The sequence below is a fragment of the Telmatherina bonti genome, assembly GCF_933228915.1.
Source record: "Telmatherina bonti genome assembly, chromosome: 14".
In the NCBI taxonomy this organism is placed as follows: Eukaryota; Metazoa; Chordata; class Actinopteri; order Atheriniformes; family Telmatherinidae; genus Telmatherina; species Telmatherina bonti.
The window spans coordinates 13,202,246-13,218,573 of NC_136612.1; the positions used below are offsets into that span (position 1 = coordinate 13,202,246).

The 16,328-nt window shown below is 40.4% G+C and overlaps 1 protein-coding gene across 2 annotated transcripts in view; it reads left to right on the top strand.

Annotated features, from left to right (window-relative positions):
* The first annotated feature begins 1,573 nt into the window (after positions 1 to 1,573).
* The window catches only part of LOC306765464 (myosin-9-like), a 37,300-nt gene continuing 22,545 nt past the window's right edge, over positions 1,574 to 16,328 (top strand). For both annotated transcript variants that reach the window (XM_079252926.1, XM_079252927.1), the window contains exon 1: positions 1,574 to 1,791. The gene's annotated coding sequence lies outside the window, so the exon portion shown is untranslated. The remainder of the gene's footprint in view (positions 1,792 to 16,328) is intronic.

The window sequence follows — 16,328 nt, forward strand, 5'->3', positions numbered from 1 at the left end:
GTCACGAATGCAAACTCACTTGTTGAAATGATGAAAGTTATTGTCAACTACCCAGCAGTTACACAGTAAACTGTACCGTGTAAATTACCAGGAAGAACTTCTTTGTTTGAGAGGCATCACACTGTACTAAGTAGAAACGTAGAATCACAGTAGAACAAACTCACCGGCCACTTTACACCTGTTCAGTTGCTTGGTAACGCAAATATCTAAGCAGCCAATCACATGGCAGCAACTCAATGAATCCGGTCATGTAGACATGATGAAGACGACTTGGCACATTCTAGACCCCTAAGTACCAACGTTGCACATTTTAACCATCACAGTCTACCTGAGTTTCATTGCTGACCATATCCAACCCTTTATAACCATGGCGTAGCATCTTCTGATGAATACTTCCAGCAGGAAGCTCACATCATCTCCAACTGCTTTCTTCTACATGACAATGACTACACTGCACTCCAACGGCCTCCATACAAGGCTGGATTGTCCAATGGGAATTAAGGACACAGGCCCAATGGCTCATGCCCACTTGGGGCCCATGTGGGGCCCACACCAGCAGTTTGGACTTGAAACAAAATGTACATAATATCAGTCGCAAATCATGTAAATTTTCACAATGTTGTGGTGGAGAAGGGGGGCCTTTGAACACTCTGGGCCCAGGGGTCTGTGCATTTTTAATCCGGCCCTGCCTCCATAGTCCCCAGATCTCAGTCCAACAAGCAGCTTTGGGATGTGGTGGAACAGTAGATTCTCATTGTGGATGTGAAGAAACTGTGTGATTCTTCAAAATCTAATGTTTCCAACACCTTGTTGAATCTATGAAGAATTAGGACAGTTCTGTAGAAAAAAGATAGCCCAACCTTGTTCTAAAATCTAATAAAGTGTATTTTAAACAGTGGATTTCCTCCTTTAAGAAACCATAAAGCAACTTGATCATATATAAGTTAAGTAATACACTGCAAATTTATTAGTACATTTTTTATTCTAGCAAAAAAACTCAAGCTTAACATAAAACTTGTGGTGAAAAGTTCTGATATGCATAAACACATCACTGATATGAGTATCAGTATAAAACAACTCAGACCAGCCACTGTTGATGATCTTAATTCTTGGCAGTTTTACAGCAGAAACAGTATCAAACAGCTGGAGCCATCACTGCTACTTGTTTTTAAAGCACATAATGGCCAAAGCAAACCCCGCTGACACATGAAGGGGGGGACCCTGGATAAAGGCAGTCCACCCTGAGAGTTACTGGTACTTATATGGTCATAAAAATCCTTAGCATGCACATACCACGCTCATTAAACACGGCTTTATCGGCATCCCCTCTCCGCCCTCCTCTCAACTCTTTAAACCTTAGTTTTTTTTTATGATGTTTGCCCTGCCCAGTCGCTGTCACTCTTACATGCTACACGTCTTAGGACGAATATGATTGGTCCAGAGTGTGAAGCTTTGAAAGCGCCTCAGCCATTGGCTGAAGGGGCGGATACATGAAGGCCGGAACCCACCTCGTCCTGGACCGCACCCCGTCTCCAGCCTCAGGCGGGCTACGCACCGACTGAAATTACGCGAACCAGTAGGCAGCCAGAGCAAGAAGGAGGGCCGAAAGAAGAGGGGGAAAGGGAAAAAAAACGACAGAAAGAGTGAGCGAGCGAAGTAGAGAGGGAGGAAGCGAGCCTGAACTCTCAGCGAAGCTGCTGTCGACAAGAAAAGAAGTTTGACTCCTGGCGACGCTGAGCCACCCGGTTGTTGTTAGCCACCCTCCGAAAGGCGTCCTGCAACCATAAGCAGGTAACCTAAACACTTTTAATAATCTACCTTCTAACTATGTGCACTTTTATAAGTCATCCAACCAGATGGCTACGGCAAATGAACCAGGATGTGCGGCTGCTAGTTGACTCCTGCAACTTCAGCAACCGAGCAGGGCGGAGTGAGACCTCCGTCACAGATTTAATTTGGGATTAATTATTTAAGATAGCGACTCTTTAATGCGTTGATAACACTTAGAGGCTTAATAGAAGTGCGTGTGTCCCGATAAGGGAGATATTTGGTCGTTGAATTCAGCCTTAGCAATGTGGCAGGTCGCGAGGAGCTGTAAAGTAGAGCGGCAGAGACAGGAAGTGAGTGATGCGGTTGAATGAGTCGCTGGAAAGGCCGAAGAAGAGGTTTAACTGTGGCAGGGACGTCCAAGAGGAGCAGGAGAGTGGATTCAGGCCGCTAGAAAAGCAGCTTGGTTCAGGAAGGTCGTGATTTTTAGCTGATGGTTGAACTTCTTGTTGTGTAGCGGGTCAGGAAGAGACGCCGTGTGTGGCCACGAGCGTGTCTGGTTGGCGGCATGACGTCACTGGTTTACCGGCGTACTTAAAAAAAATTAAAAATGAAGAAAAAACACCTTTTATCCGTCATTTACCACCATACATCACAATTAACTAGGTCACATGCATGCATGTTGCGTTCATTTTATCATCCTGACCTCCATGGGGGCCCTAGACCCCCCCTGGAGACCTAATCATTGATTTCACTGCGATTTAATCACAACTTTATCAAAAACTGGGATTTTGACTGAACATTCAGCTGTTGAATGTACATTGTACACAGAGCCGGATTAAAAGTGCACAGGCCCCTGGGCCAAGAGTGTCCCACGGGCCCCCTTCCCCACTGCAACATTATGAAAATTGTGACTGATAAACTGTAAAACGACTTTTCTAACATCTCTTAGCCAATTGTACCAATAGCAATACCAAAGACACTGTAGTGCAGTGTTTTTCAACCTTTTATGAGCCAAAGTACACTATTTTTCACCTAAAAGTCACAAGGCACATCACAAACCAAAATGTTTTGGGGTTTTTTTAAAAAAAAAAAAAAGAAAAGTCCATATTATTAAAGTAGAGTACATTTCATCAAAGCCTCTTAAATAGAAATCAGATAAACACAAGAAGAAGGAATTTTATTATCTTTCACTGGGGCCTGTTTGGATGAACACAGAGCTGTTTTTTTTAGACCAAGTAGGTTAAATTGGGCAATTTCTCATGGCACACCTGATGATCTCTCACAGTGGTTGAAAAACACTGCTGTAGTGTAACTATCTGGCTTTTAAGTACATTTTGTTTTCATCCCAAACTGCTGGTGTATGGCCCCACTAGTCTCCAAACGGGCCCCTGGTGGGCGTGGGCCCCTGGGCCTGTGCCCATAATGCCCATTGGATAATCCAGCCTTGCTTGTACACTTTGTAGCTGCCTTACCTCCTCAGCATGAGAGACCCAGACAAAATGGCACCAAAGTGTACATACACACAGCTACCTAATAATAAATGAGAGAAGATAGTATTTTATAATGGTCTCAGGGGCTGTGTTGTCTGGATGCATGATATAAAGGATGTAGTCAAGATGGGGTGGATTTAACAACCATAAAGCCTGGTGAAAACATGAAGTGGAAGCGGAACAAACGACACAGATTTGCTAAACTCAGAACAGACTTGGAGACAGAGGATGTGTTCTGATCATAGATGGAAGAAGAAAGTTCTTTGCAGAGGTAGATGAACAGTGAGATAAATGGTTTTTATCAAGGACACAGATATCATAGGGCACGGGAGTGCCAGCTGAAAATGACTGGGTTTGTCATCTTAATTACAGGACAGTCCATGATGATGAACATTAGCTAAGCAACATGAGTTTACCGTGGCTTAAGAGAGTTTTTATGGACCCAGTCTCAGGTCAGCTATGATTTACATGTAACCTGATGATACACATCACAAGTTTGCCCCTGGAGGATTTATATAAACTGTTGCTCATATCTTGGATTCTCTTTCAAAACAGTTTTGAAGGGTTTAATGGTTTGGAGTAAGAACCCATTAGGCAAGTAGAGAATTGTCTTATTGCAAAGAGTCTTTGTGTCATGGTGCATTCACACAAGCGTTGCGCTATACCGGTACAATTAGTGTTTGCTCTGTTTGGATGATACGTCATTGTTTGCATTCAGGCATGCAAACAGACTGCGGCATGCATTCACTCTCATCATTTAAGTATTGCAGGCAATGAGGCATGGTATTTGGATCGCCTCCCTCAAAAAACATAAAAGGAAATAAGCATGAGCTCAGTATCAAGTGAGATTAAGCATAGACACTTCCAACTCTGGCGTTTTTCCACCCAAACCTGCTTCTCATTGTCCAAACTGTTAAGAGGCTCAGTGGGAGAGCAGTGCTTTTTTCATCTCACTTATAATCAGAGTTATACTTATAATCAGAGTTATACATCTTAAATGGGCTATTTTCTTCCAAGAACCTCTAAAACCACATTTTGAGCTTCATGCTGAACAAATATTTAATAAAATGCTGAGGTGTGTGTCTTATGTAACCTATTAAATTCACCTTTCGTGGCTCTTTATTTCTTATGCCTGTACTCCTTCATTGAACAGTTGGGATCCTTTGCTATGAGTCACACTGGGTGACATGCAGCCTGTCATATCCTGTTATTGCGTTCGAGTCCTTTTTCTTGAATAAAGTCCTGACAATGCATTGTGAAACTGCTTCCCTGGAGGTCACTTCTGACTTATTGCCAGTTTTGGTGCTGTTGTTGAGCCCCCTGCAGAGATCGTTGCATTCCATCATTCATTTGTCAGCATGAACGAGGCCCCCCGGGAAAGTTATGCTCCGTAGGCCAGACAAAATTAAATGCAGACATCTTAAAATATGAACATGGTGCTGGTTTGCAAGCCTTTTCAATCTTGTCAGAACAATACAGCCGGAGTGAACATGCCTGGGGATGTTTAGATTTCATTCAAGGATGGTTAAGGGCAGCTTGACACTGTTTGGTGCATCACAACCTACAGCTGTCTTTTGTTTTAAAATCTCTTGGTTCTTTAAACAAATGTTGGATGTTTTTACTCCTTTTAGTCTGTATGTGGTTTGTGACTTCACTGGCTTGATCAACAACTTGTTGATAGAAAGCTAAGGCAGAAAATGCAGAATAACTGGCTGGAGATGCTCAGAAAATGACTATTTTAGAGCTTTAACTGTAAGACAAACTGTTCATTTTGAAAGCTGCATTTTTTTTATTGGTCTTTTTACTTCAAGTCTGTCTTAGTATATCAGATATACAGGTTTGTATGTGTACTGTCAGGACTTTCTGCAGCACATACAGGAGCACTAAATCAACTGATTCTTTGCAGTAAGTTGTCGTGCAGTTAATATTTTCACATTTCAGTTCAGTAAATCAAGTAGAGATGGACTGACCTGCTGTGTTTTGAGGGGTTTTGAACATCCTGGTTTGCTTTTAAAATATAGTTTATAGCTTATAAAATCATGCTAGGGGTTTTAGTTTTAGCTGAAAATTCAACAATGTGTTTAGAATAAAATGTTCTATAAATGAAAGCTTCTGCCTGAAACTGCAGTAAATTGCAGGCCTGTTTCTGAGTAACGTAGCAAATGAAAGTACTCCACATTACTGCACAGAGCGATTTGAGCAAATAGGAGTTCAGCTATAAAGAAGTGGCAGTAGCATCTCCATTTATGCTCCAGATCATAGCTCCTTACATTTTTTTAAATCTTGTTTGCATGTCTTAGAATATAAAGGACTACCTGTCATTTGTAAGTAAATTGGGTAATTGTCCACGTTCTGTCTCCATAAAAGCCTCGATCAAATCCCAATAAAGGGATAAATGCACACCTTATGAATAATAACAACCTATTTAGATGTAAAGAATACTCGTACCTGAATAACAAATACTCATATTTTACAGTTTGGTGTGTTTTTCCACATAATGAAACTGCTTATTAAACTTATTTAATTACAGTTTTTTACAACCACAATGAAAAGCTGCATTACTTGATGTACTTATATTATATTGTCAAAGTGTATTGTATGTGTGTCAAAGGTTGCTGCTGGATGCAAAATGCCCAGTTGCAGAAATGGACCTACATATGTGACTTTTATTGAAGCTTGGCAAATGGTTTATGCATATTAGAGGTATTAGCACTTCTTACCACCTTTATGCTGTAAATCTGCCGCATCAGACTTTTTCAAAGTAAATGAGCTTCCCCTTTTCATTTGGCTTAAAATCAAAATGCCATACACCAATACCTTCATGTTTGACTCTAAAATTGAGTCCTAAATGTTTATAAAATGACTACCTGGATGTAGTCATTTTAACGTTACTAAGACGCCTTGAAATAAATAGTTTGGCAGTAAAACTATCCTCATCTGATGGGGGTCAGATGTGACACTTGCATTAGTTTGCTGTGCTGAGAAATGGCAGAAAATTATGTAGATGTGTTTCACTCAACCATCTAAATGAGTGAATAAATATTATGACACATTTGTAATGTTTTGAGAATATTTCAATCAAAAAATATTGTTACAGCCTTATCTCATGGCTTTATCCTTTTAACAGTAAAGCAGAGCCATACAGATGATTTTAAGAGTTTCTGCACTAATCACTTTCTTGCAAGTGTTGCTGTTCAATGACTGGTGTACATTGTAGTCACCATCTGAACAACCTGTGCATAATTGTTCAGGCTAGGTATATTGTAATGGACCAGAGAGGGGAGTTGGTTTATTGAGAAGTGAAGGTAAAACCTTTGGCTTGTTCCTGCTTTTCCATTGGGCCCATTTGTTTGTCAGCTCAGGTAACGCCAAGCATCAGCCTCAGGCGGTTAAAAGTGAAGCCTATGCGAAAGTGCATAAAACGGCAGTTCCCCCATCACCTGCTAAAGGCTGCAAAACAGAGCAAATCCCCATAGACTCCCATGTTAAAAAGACCAACTTCACAGCAGAAATAAACATGTTTACAGCTTGGTTCAAAAATCCATTTTAGATTTAATAGGTCAGATTTACCTTCATGACAACTGTGGGGGGAAGAAAATTTTTCTAACTCGCCCTTTTAAAAGTAATTTCATCTTGAAGTTCAGCATATTTAGGGGCATGTCCTTTTGATTGACAGGTACCCGACCTCCCGCTTTAAGTAAGAAGAATGTAGAACAACCACAGTTTTTAGCCGGTTGATGAAGTGACTTAGCTTTAGCCCGCTTACCTCTGTTAGCTGGTTAGCTCCTGTTATCTCTGGGTTAGCTCTTAACTACAGAAAGCTTGGAGTTCGCTCCATGTCAATCATACACCATGACGCTCACAGCCCCCCTCTCAGCTCTACCTCTTTGCCCGTATATGTATTTTCCGGGCGAGACAACACGCATGCCTCTGCCAAGATGGCTATGGTAGGAACCGCCCACTTCGATTCAGCTCTTCAGAAACCTATGGGTGACGTCACGGAGGCTCTGTCCATCTCTTTATCTATAGTCTATGGATAACGCACATAAAGCAGTTTTTATCCTAAGTTAAATATCAACCAGTTTGGTTTTATTTATGCCCAAAGTGGTATCAGCTGATGTAAATGGATTTTTTTGCATGCTAAAATGGGTATTTATTCGGGCTGTGACAAAATGCTTACATCCCGATTCGATTCCAATTTTTTGGATGCCGATTTGTTTTAAATTGCGATTCTCACTATTCTTCAATATTGCTGATTTTTGTAGATTAAAAGCAAAAAAATGTGCAAAACTTATTTTGCTAGACATTTTTCTCGATTTCGATTACGAAAAACCAACACAGACTATCATTCTGCTGCTATAATGCCCAATAAGACAAGTAAAAAGATCAATAAAAATGACAAATTTTATAATTTTTTTTTTGAAGGAAATAAAAAAATCACACTTTTAAAATAAAATTAAAAAAAGGGAATTTCAAAATTGTGATTCAAAAATTTTTTCCTATTCGATTTCCCACCCGTAGTATTTATATTGGTTCAGACAGTATGATGATTTTGTTTTATTTTCTTTTATGTTGTTTTTAACATGGTGACTTTCAGTTTGTGTGGAGAAAGACAAGTTTTTTTCCCTTTGGCATCAAAATATACCATTGTTTTCTTTGTTTACAAGAAGTGATTTGTCCAGTGTGACAGGTGGTGGTATGCACGTGAATGCATCACTAATAATGTGGTTCTCCTTCATTATTTGACTCAACATTAAAACAGTTGTTTTGCATTTTTGAGTAGATGAGTTCACATGTGAACTAGGCTCTAGCGCTGGCTTGGAGTGCCAGCTCATGTTTTTTTTTTTTTTCCCTCATAATTGCAGATACTAACAATAGTTTGCGTCGATGATTGATTGGAGCGGCATGCTGATGTCACATGTATCCCAGTTTCCCAGTCAGCTGAGATTCATTCATGCAGACAAAAATGTTCCAGCCAGAGTGGAGATAGTGTCTTCATTAACTATGGCAGAGCCAGTCATGATTTTCTCAGGCGAAATTCTTGTGCGTGCTGTTCTGGAACAGACATAATGCTGGTTTTTATTTCAGATGACCTCAAATACAACACACTGTGTGGGCTGTCCTCCTCGTACATGCTAGTTTTCCTCCCTCATGGTAGCTTTTAAAACAAATTGTTCTAAAGATTATTTTAATGTCGGTGTCTGTTTCGCCTTTACCAAGTCATTTTTCTCGTTGCGCTGCTGTAGCTGTTAACTGGCAGGAGCCTCTATTGCAACTTAACAAGCCTTTTGTTGTATATTTCCTCGTCCCAGTCTCCTCATCAGGCCTTTCTGACTTCTGTTCTCACTCTGTTCTGCACAGCTTCCTCCTCCTTCCCCAGCCTCTTTTCCCTTTGCTTGTTTTGTTTTTTCACCATCCAGTGCTTTCCTCTGTCCTTCCCCCACAAAGCAGCACCTATAACAATTCAATAGACTCAGACAATAGCAGGAAATGACTAGTCTTGTGGTTAGACTGGAATTCTGATCTTGAAGGATGGACCTTGACCGTATGAGTTGATGATACTGCTTTCTATTCTGTAGCTGTAATCGTGAGGCAATACTTGATTAATGATTACTGACTGTAGACGTTTATGTGGCCTTACGATCAGGTGATCAGGCAACCTGGTTAGTAACTCTTTCAAACACAAAGACTCATTTAGCTCATTAAGCTTGTGTTCAAGCACAGTTGCATTTAAGTACATGTAGACTTTGCCTGGGTGGGTGTGTATGTGAGCTGCACACCTGGTGCTGTAAGCGCTTTAAACTCACTTTTGCACTATGAACTTTGAAGCATGCTCTTACTGTTGTTGGAGTTGTAATTTCTTTTTTAATCCACGTCGTGCTGCATAGCAGATGTCTAGGTTATCAAAGTAAGGTCACCGTTTGATTTATATGATTGTTCGGATGGGACAAATTTGTATTGCAGTGACTCAAAGGGAGTGCTTCAAGCAGCGATAACGACTGATAAGAAAAACCACAAGGAAGAACCACATCATAAACCACCAATCTGAAGTAGGGGAGGTTGTCTGGGGCAGAATGAATGGTGTTTAAAAAAAAAAAAAAAAAAATTAGTGCATTGGTGCAGAAGTGAAGTAGTAACAGGAGCTGATTTTCATCACTGGGTCTGACAGAAATAAGATTAAGCTTCGACCATGTAGCACTCCTGTGAAGAATTACTGCAAACAAACAGAAATGTTTATCTTAACTCCCCTCTGCATTCTTTCACCGTGTGTCGAATGGCTTGTGTAACAGGTTATTATCTCATAGTCAATACAGTGTTTTTAGCAAAAGAGCAAACTGGTGTATTTTATTAAATGATCCATGTGTGTGTTCAGTGTCGTAACAAGGTTGGTTAGTGAATGTGAGATGTGGAATTTGTTCTTTGGTCTTCTTGAAATGATTATCCTTGATTTCAAATGACCTAGTTTGGGTTCGGATTTTAATTTCCAGTCAGTTTATGTGGTAATTTCTATATTGTTACCTAATGTCATTAGGGAGTAGTTAAATGTACAAAAGTACCAGGAATAGATGGTTAAAGTTTATATCTGAAGTAGGGTTGTCAAAAAAAATTGATTCTCAAATACTTATTAATTCTTAAACTTAATATCTAGTTGGATATTAACACAGAAATCTATACTTAAATACCACTTTAGCATCTGTTGATCAATGGGGGAAAAAACATTTGCCTCCAACTATTTTGGAGTTTGGCAGTGTAGCGGGCAGCCCCGCCCCTACAGCCTCTTCCTGGAGGACCAAGCAGTTACCTCCTGTGGTTAAAAGTGAAGCCTGCTTGCCCCTGGATATCGTATACCTGTCAATCAAAAGGACACGTGCCAAATTTCAAGATTAAAAGACTTATAAACCGATGTATTAGGAAAAAAATAGTCTTCATGACATCACCCATAGGTTTGTCATGGGCAAAGAGCTGAATTGAAGCTCATTGGGCAGTTCCTGCCATCACTATCTTTGCAGTGCCACGTGTCGTCTCTCATAAAATACAGAAATGGGCAAAGAGCTAAGAGGGGGGTGAATGCTTGACATCTAGCAAACTCTGACCTGCTTGTAGCTAAGAGCTAACAGGAGCTAACCAGCTTACAGAGGTAAGTGAGATTAAGCCAAGTCACACTTGTTTCCATTACACCTAGAATAGCGCAAAAAATAAATATTGCAAAAACAAAAAAAAACATGAATGGAAACTCCTACATTTAGGAAAAAAAAGTCTCAAATATCGCTAAAAAAGTTTTTACGCTCTCATGAAGTGGTTTTTCAGATGTTTTGATTTAGAAACATATTGCAAAAATGTAATGGAAACACTTTTTTTTGCATTTAAGTGTCCTCGTACTTGACGTGGGGACTCGTGACCAGTTTGTTTCCTGTAAAGATGGCGCGGCGTGGAAAAAACCATTTAATTTCAGTTTTAGAAAAGAAAATGAGAGGGAATATCTTAAAAAATCTGTTGCAATTCTCCAAAATAATGTTCCGTAAACTGCAATTTCATAAAATTGAGACTAAAGGCTAATGTGCTAAACACTGTTCAGTGGAAACACCTGCAAATTGCAATATTGGTTGTCGAAACTTAAAAACATCGCTTTCATTTTGCAAAAAACAATGTAATGGGAACGCAGCTACTGTTAACTTGCTAAAAACCGCGGTCATTCTACATTCCTCCTTGAAAGCGGGTTGTCTCGTACCTGTCAATAAAAAGGACACACCCCTAAATATGCTGAAATTGAGATAAAATTACCTCTAAACGGCGGAGTAAGAAAAAAGTTCACTCCCCCCACACTTGTCATGAAGGTAAACCTCACCAATCAAACCAAAATAGTTTTTTTGGAACATGGAAGTCTATGGGGATTTGCTGTTTGGAGCCCCTAGTGGATGAAGGGGGAACTGCAGTTTTTGGTACTTCTACATTGGCTTTCTTAATTGCTAGAGGTTGCCGCTTGGTCTTCAGCAATCTTCCTAATACTTTAGATATTGTTATGCACTGCTGAGACTTTACTTATTTCTACTGGATTAGACCTTCCTGAGACTCTACCGCTTTCATCCCACGGAGGGTAGATCATTTACAGATGATCTACCGACCGTGCACTGGCATCCAAGTGAGAAAGAGAGAGGGAAAAAAAGAGGGCACCAGACAGGGGCCGCTGAGGTACAGTGTACTTATCCCTTTGACTCTCTCCTTTAGCCTCCTCCTCCTCTCAAAGTGGAAATAGGGTGGGGCCAGGAGAGTCGAAGGAAGAAGAGAGGAAATGACAAACTGAGAAAACTATTTTGCCATTTGTGGAACTTGGTGTAAATTGTTGAAAGAGGAAGAAAAGGTGCTGTTTTCTTCAACACACGCTGAGCAGCTCCGATGACTGAAGGGTAAATTAAGCAGTTATGGGGTGGAAAAAAAAACATGTGAACAGATCTACATCACTTTTCACATTACCTCTCACATTCCTGCCCAAACCAGGATCCTATTTCACTGCGCTTTAAGCAGGACACTGGCACCTACCACTTGTAACTAGAGGCCCTTCTAGACCTTACTGGGGCCACATCACCCACACCAGTACTTCCAAGACTTTAATGGCTGCCCCCACTACAGCTCTGTCAGATGAAGTTGTGTAATCCTTCATTAGCCAGGCTTCAACTGCAGTTCTTGACTAGTGTTTAGAAAACATGGGGGTTGAAACAACTGCGCCAATCCCATCTAACCTTGACAAAGATTAACATTTTCCAGCCGCGTCCAGCCTGAAGTAGTAAACGACTAATGTGAACAATCAGCATCTTCCCAGACATTACATCCCAGACCCTTGAAGACGACTTCCATTTTCTGCTCTTTTATAGTCACTGCAGTACCCGTTGTTGTTGTTGTCCTCTTTAAAGTTCCTTTCCAGATAAGACAACTACTGCTTCTACTGAATTATGAGCAATAACAACTGCTTATTTATCACTAATAACACAACACTGCTCAGTTTATTCTCTTCTCACCATTCAACGGAACCAATTAGCAGATTGACACCCGTCAAACTCTGAGCTAACTTGGAGCTAACCAGCTAATGGAGGTAGGCGGGTAAAAGCCACATGATGTCACAAACCCCAATATAGTCCATGCTAAGGGTACTCAATTCAATCCTACAAGGGTCGCAATCCAGCAGGTTTTTTATGTATCATTGCTCCAACACAGCTGACTCAAATGAATGGGTCTTTGTACAGAACCTGATTGGCTCTTGGATCCATTTCATTTGGCTCAGGTGTGTTGAAGTAGGAATACATGGAAAACCTGCTGGATTGCAGACCTCATTGGATCATATCGAATACACCAGGTCTATGCTTAAAACACTTTTTTTTCTTCATCGTTATTTTATTGTGTAATTTATTTTTGTTCTTTTCTTCATATATTTATTTCAAAATAATGAATTTACTTAATGTTCATCATCAGGATTGTGTATATACGTCCCTCTTTATTTTCTTAGTTCTAGAGTATATATATATGTACTTTTTATTGTTTGAGGTATGTATGACTGAATTTATATATTTTTATGCTTTTTATAACATCTGACAATCACCTTTTTTTTGTACTTAAATACAGTAAAGGAAAACAAAACAAGAGTAGCAGGAAGCTGAATTAAAACCCTCCTGTACTGGGGTGTTATGATGGCGAGCCGTGTTATCGACTGGGCTTCTGTTGTATTGATAGCGCTGTCAGCGGAGCCGGCAGCACAGCTGGTTTGTGTTTTTACTCCAGCTGGAGGCAGTTTTATAGGAGTTTGTCATAGTTCCTGGTTTTTAATGTAACTCGGGGAGGAAAGGAATGAGGAGTCTGATGGGTCTTTGGCCTCAATGTGATTTAAATAAATAAAAGAAAAAACAGGGTCAGACTGCCTTTTTGTAAACGGGATTGATAGGGAGGCTCTAAAGCCCTTTTCCTATCTTCTTTTAGTTTGTAAACGTTTTTCTTACTTCCTGTTTGCAGCCACATTCTAGTCTCTGGAAACCAGCCTCCGTACTCTTCCTCATCTTATTTAAAATGTTCCTCTTCCTTGATTTATGCATTTACTAGAAAATTGCACTCCCTTTTTGTTAATTGTAACATGTTTTTAAGAGTATAATCCTTTCATTTGTATGTTGGTCAGATTCCACAACAGATCTCTTTCTTTGTTATTGTGTAATGAATATTAAATAAGTTGTTCTCCTTCTACATGAGTCTGGGTGGTGCCGCGAGGACGGGAAATCCTGACAGAATTACGAAATACTCTGAAGGCCATAACATGTGAGGAGAAGTTGACGCCGTGATAAGTGTCTGTGCAGATTGTTTTATCTCAGTATCGACATCCATGTCACTATAACTGGAGCCAGAGTGAGAGACGAGGTCTAAATCTGGCAGAAGGGACTTCTTTGTCCCTCCTCTCTCCTTTCTTTATAAAACAAACCAAAATAGCCAGTGGAATAATTTTAGTCCTCATTTCATTCTCAGGAGAAATGGCTCCAAGTGTGTCGCTGAGTTATTATCTGTGTCGAGCATTGGAGATGGACTGCAGCAGACATCAACATACTGGACTTATTGTCATCCCTTGATTTTTACTCATTTTCTTATTAGTTGCAACACAAGCAGCCTCTTGTGGTCATTCGTTTCCAGCTTTTATGATTGATCATGCAAGTAATAGAAGTTGAAGCCATTTGGTTCTGGTTGCTGATGTCTGTCTGTCTGTCATGTTGAAACATGGCAAACTAAGATACCAGCCAGCTCTATTTGACTTTTCCGTTAAAAGCTACAGGGATTAGTTGGTCATGGCTTGTATGAGGTCCCTCTTGGGAGCCATTATATCCAAATTCTGGGAAGCGAGTAATGGTTGATTAAATTTTCAAGGAGTATAAGAAAGCGTTCAGACACATAAAACACAGGTGCGAGTGTTTAGGTGCCATCGGTCTATGCAGTTACGCTACCAGAGCAAGACGCCGCTGATGCTCTTGAGTGAAACTGACCCATTTGACATGCAGATGGGTGGAGAAGAAGTAGTTTGCAAACACAAGACTGGAAGAAACAGCAAGAAAATAGGTCTGAGAAAGATGGATGGGGGAGAGCAAAGAGGACGAAGGAGAGAAAAATTTGCGGAATGCCTTTGCTCGCTGTGTCTGCCTGATAAAGGGTGAGTATGGGAGGAATGCGACCCTGACAAGGCTGGATAAACAGAAGGGGGTGGGAGGGGTGGAAGGACTCTGGAGAGGGAGGAGAGAGTGATGGGAGGCAGAGGGGGAGGCTGGGAGCCAGCTGAGGGGCATAAGGAGGCCTAATTCGCCCCACGCTCCGTTACAAGACAAGGGTCAGAAGACCAGGGTGAAGCAGAGATGGCTGTCAGCTGTTGTGCAGCCTGACGGCGCGGTGATGGCGTATGGAGAGAGGTGCAGTTCATGAGAAGAATGGTTCTCCTCTGCTGTCACAGATCAGGGTTAATGTGCTGGAACACACTGAACCCAGCAAAATGCTGCAACTTCTCCTCATTGCTTGAGGGTTTTTTTTTTTTTTTTCCCCCACATGTACTTTTGCTTGGGTTTGTCATACGCCTCGCCCTAGTTGTCAAGACGCTACAGCTCTTGGGTAATAAACAATGACGATATCTGTTTGATATCTCAGTAAGTTTATGAGGGATGCGCCCCGTAAATTTCCTTATTGTCTGATAATGATAAAGTCCATCATGAGGCTGTTGGGAATCTGAAAAGTGCTCCGTCATGAAGCGCTTCTAACTAATGCAGTTATTCAGACATGGAGAGAAAGTATGTAATCTGACCCTGACCTCAGCTCTGATTTTCCTGTTGGTTTTAATAAGAGTGACGCAGCGCGTGCAAGCACTAGTGTAAAGAAGTGCTTGCTTTCTGAACAAAGGTGAAAGAGCACCGAGAGATCGATGACCCTGGTGCTGCTGGGAAAACTGTGTCATGCCCCCACTGAGCTGGAATGATAAATGACATGGTAGAGCTTCAGACACTGGTATCAGTGAACCATGTTTGGTTAATTGCTCACGTTCACTGTTGACTGTTCTCTTTCTCTCTCTTGGTACTGGTTATTCTAGTTTAGTCACTCTGAAAAGGTTGAAGTTAATAATAATCCAATAAGGTGGAGCGCTCCCTGTACACGAGGTGTTGTGGTTAGGCTGCAAGAAGTGAAATCGCCTGCACAGGCATGTTTGATCTGCTTCACTTCATTCTGATCTTTTTAGGACTTAATAGTACTTATTGTCCTTTTTTTTTCTCAAATGGTTTATTTGGGAGTGTGTGCCGTAAAATTCTTACTCAGGCTAAAAATAGTAGAGATGCTCTGCAGCGGATTAAAACTTTCTAACTAGTTTTACCGCTTTGGCAGGTGAGAAAAAAAAGGGAAAATAATTACAAAGATCTGGTAGAAAAGATGAAAAATATATAAATAAAAACTAAAGAATAAAGTAAAGAGGTTTGTTTTCCTGTATGTTCTTTAATTATAAATAGGCAAAACAAATGTCTGAATTCAGTCAGTTTTGGATCATTTTAGCTTTACTCCATAAAGGTGGACAGTCTTTCTCCTGTGAACATGAAGGCACTACACTGGGGGGAAATATTGACTGTCCTCAAAATGTCAGTGTCTTTAGACATCAGTGTGTTTTTACATATATTCTGTGTTTGCTCCACATATTTTAACCTTATTTAAGATGCAGCAATTTTGCAGACAACCAACTAACCAACTATTAACTATTGTGGAGGTGGCAGATGCAGATTTTTATCTGTCTGGAAGACAAATGAAAACTCATTGGAGTTTCTTTTGTTTATTCCTTTTCCTCTAATTTTCAAATCGGAGACAATTTCCATGTCATGCAATCCTTCCAAAGGTATTTCTTCTCTGCTTTTGGTTTATAGTTGTCTACTAAGGAAGGCTGTCCTCTTGAAGGTCCTTTATTCTTTTAGCAATCTTCTTGTCTCTATATAATTGATGGGCAAATGGCGTCTTTACATCAAAAGGATGGTGTTGTTTTTTTTTTTCTCAACATTTTTTCATTATATAATAAATAAAGAG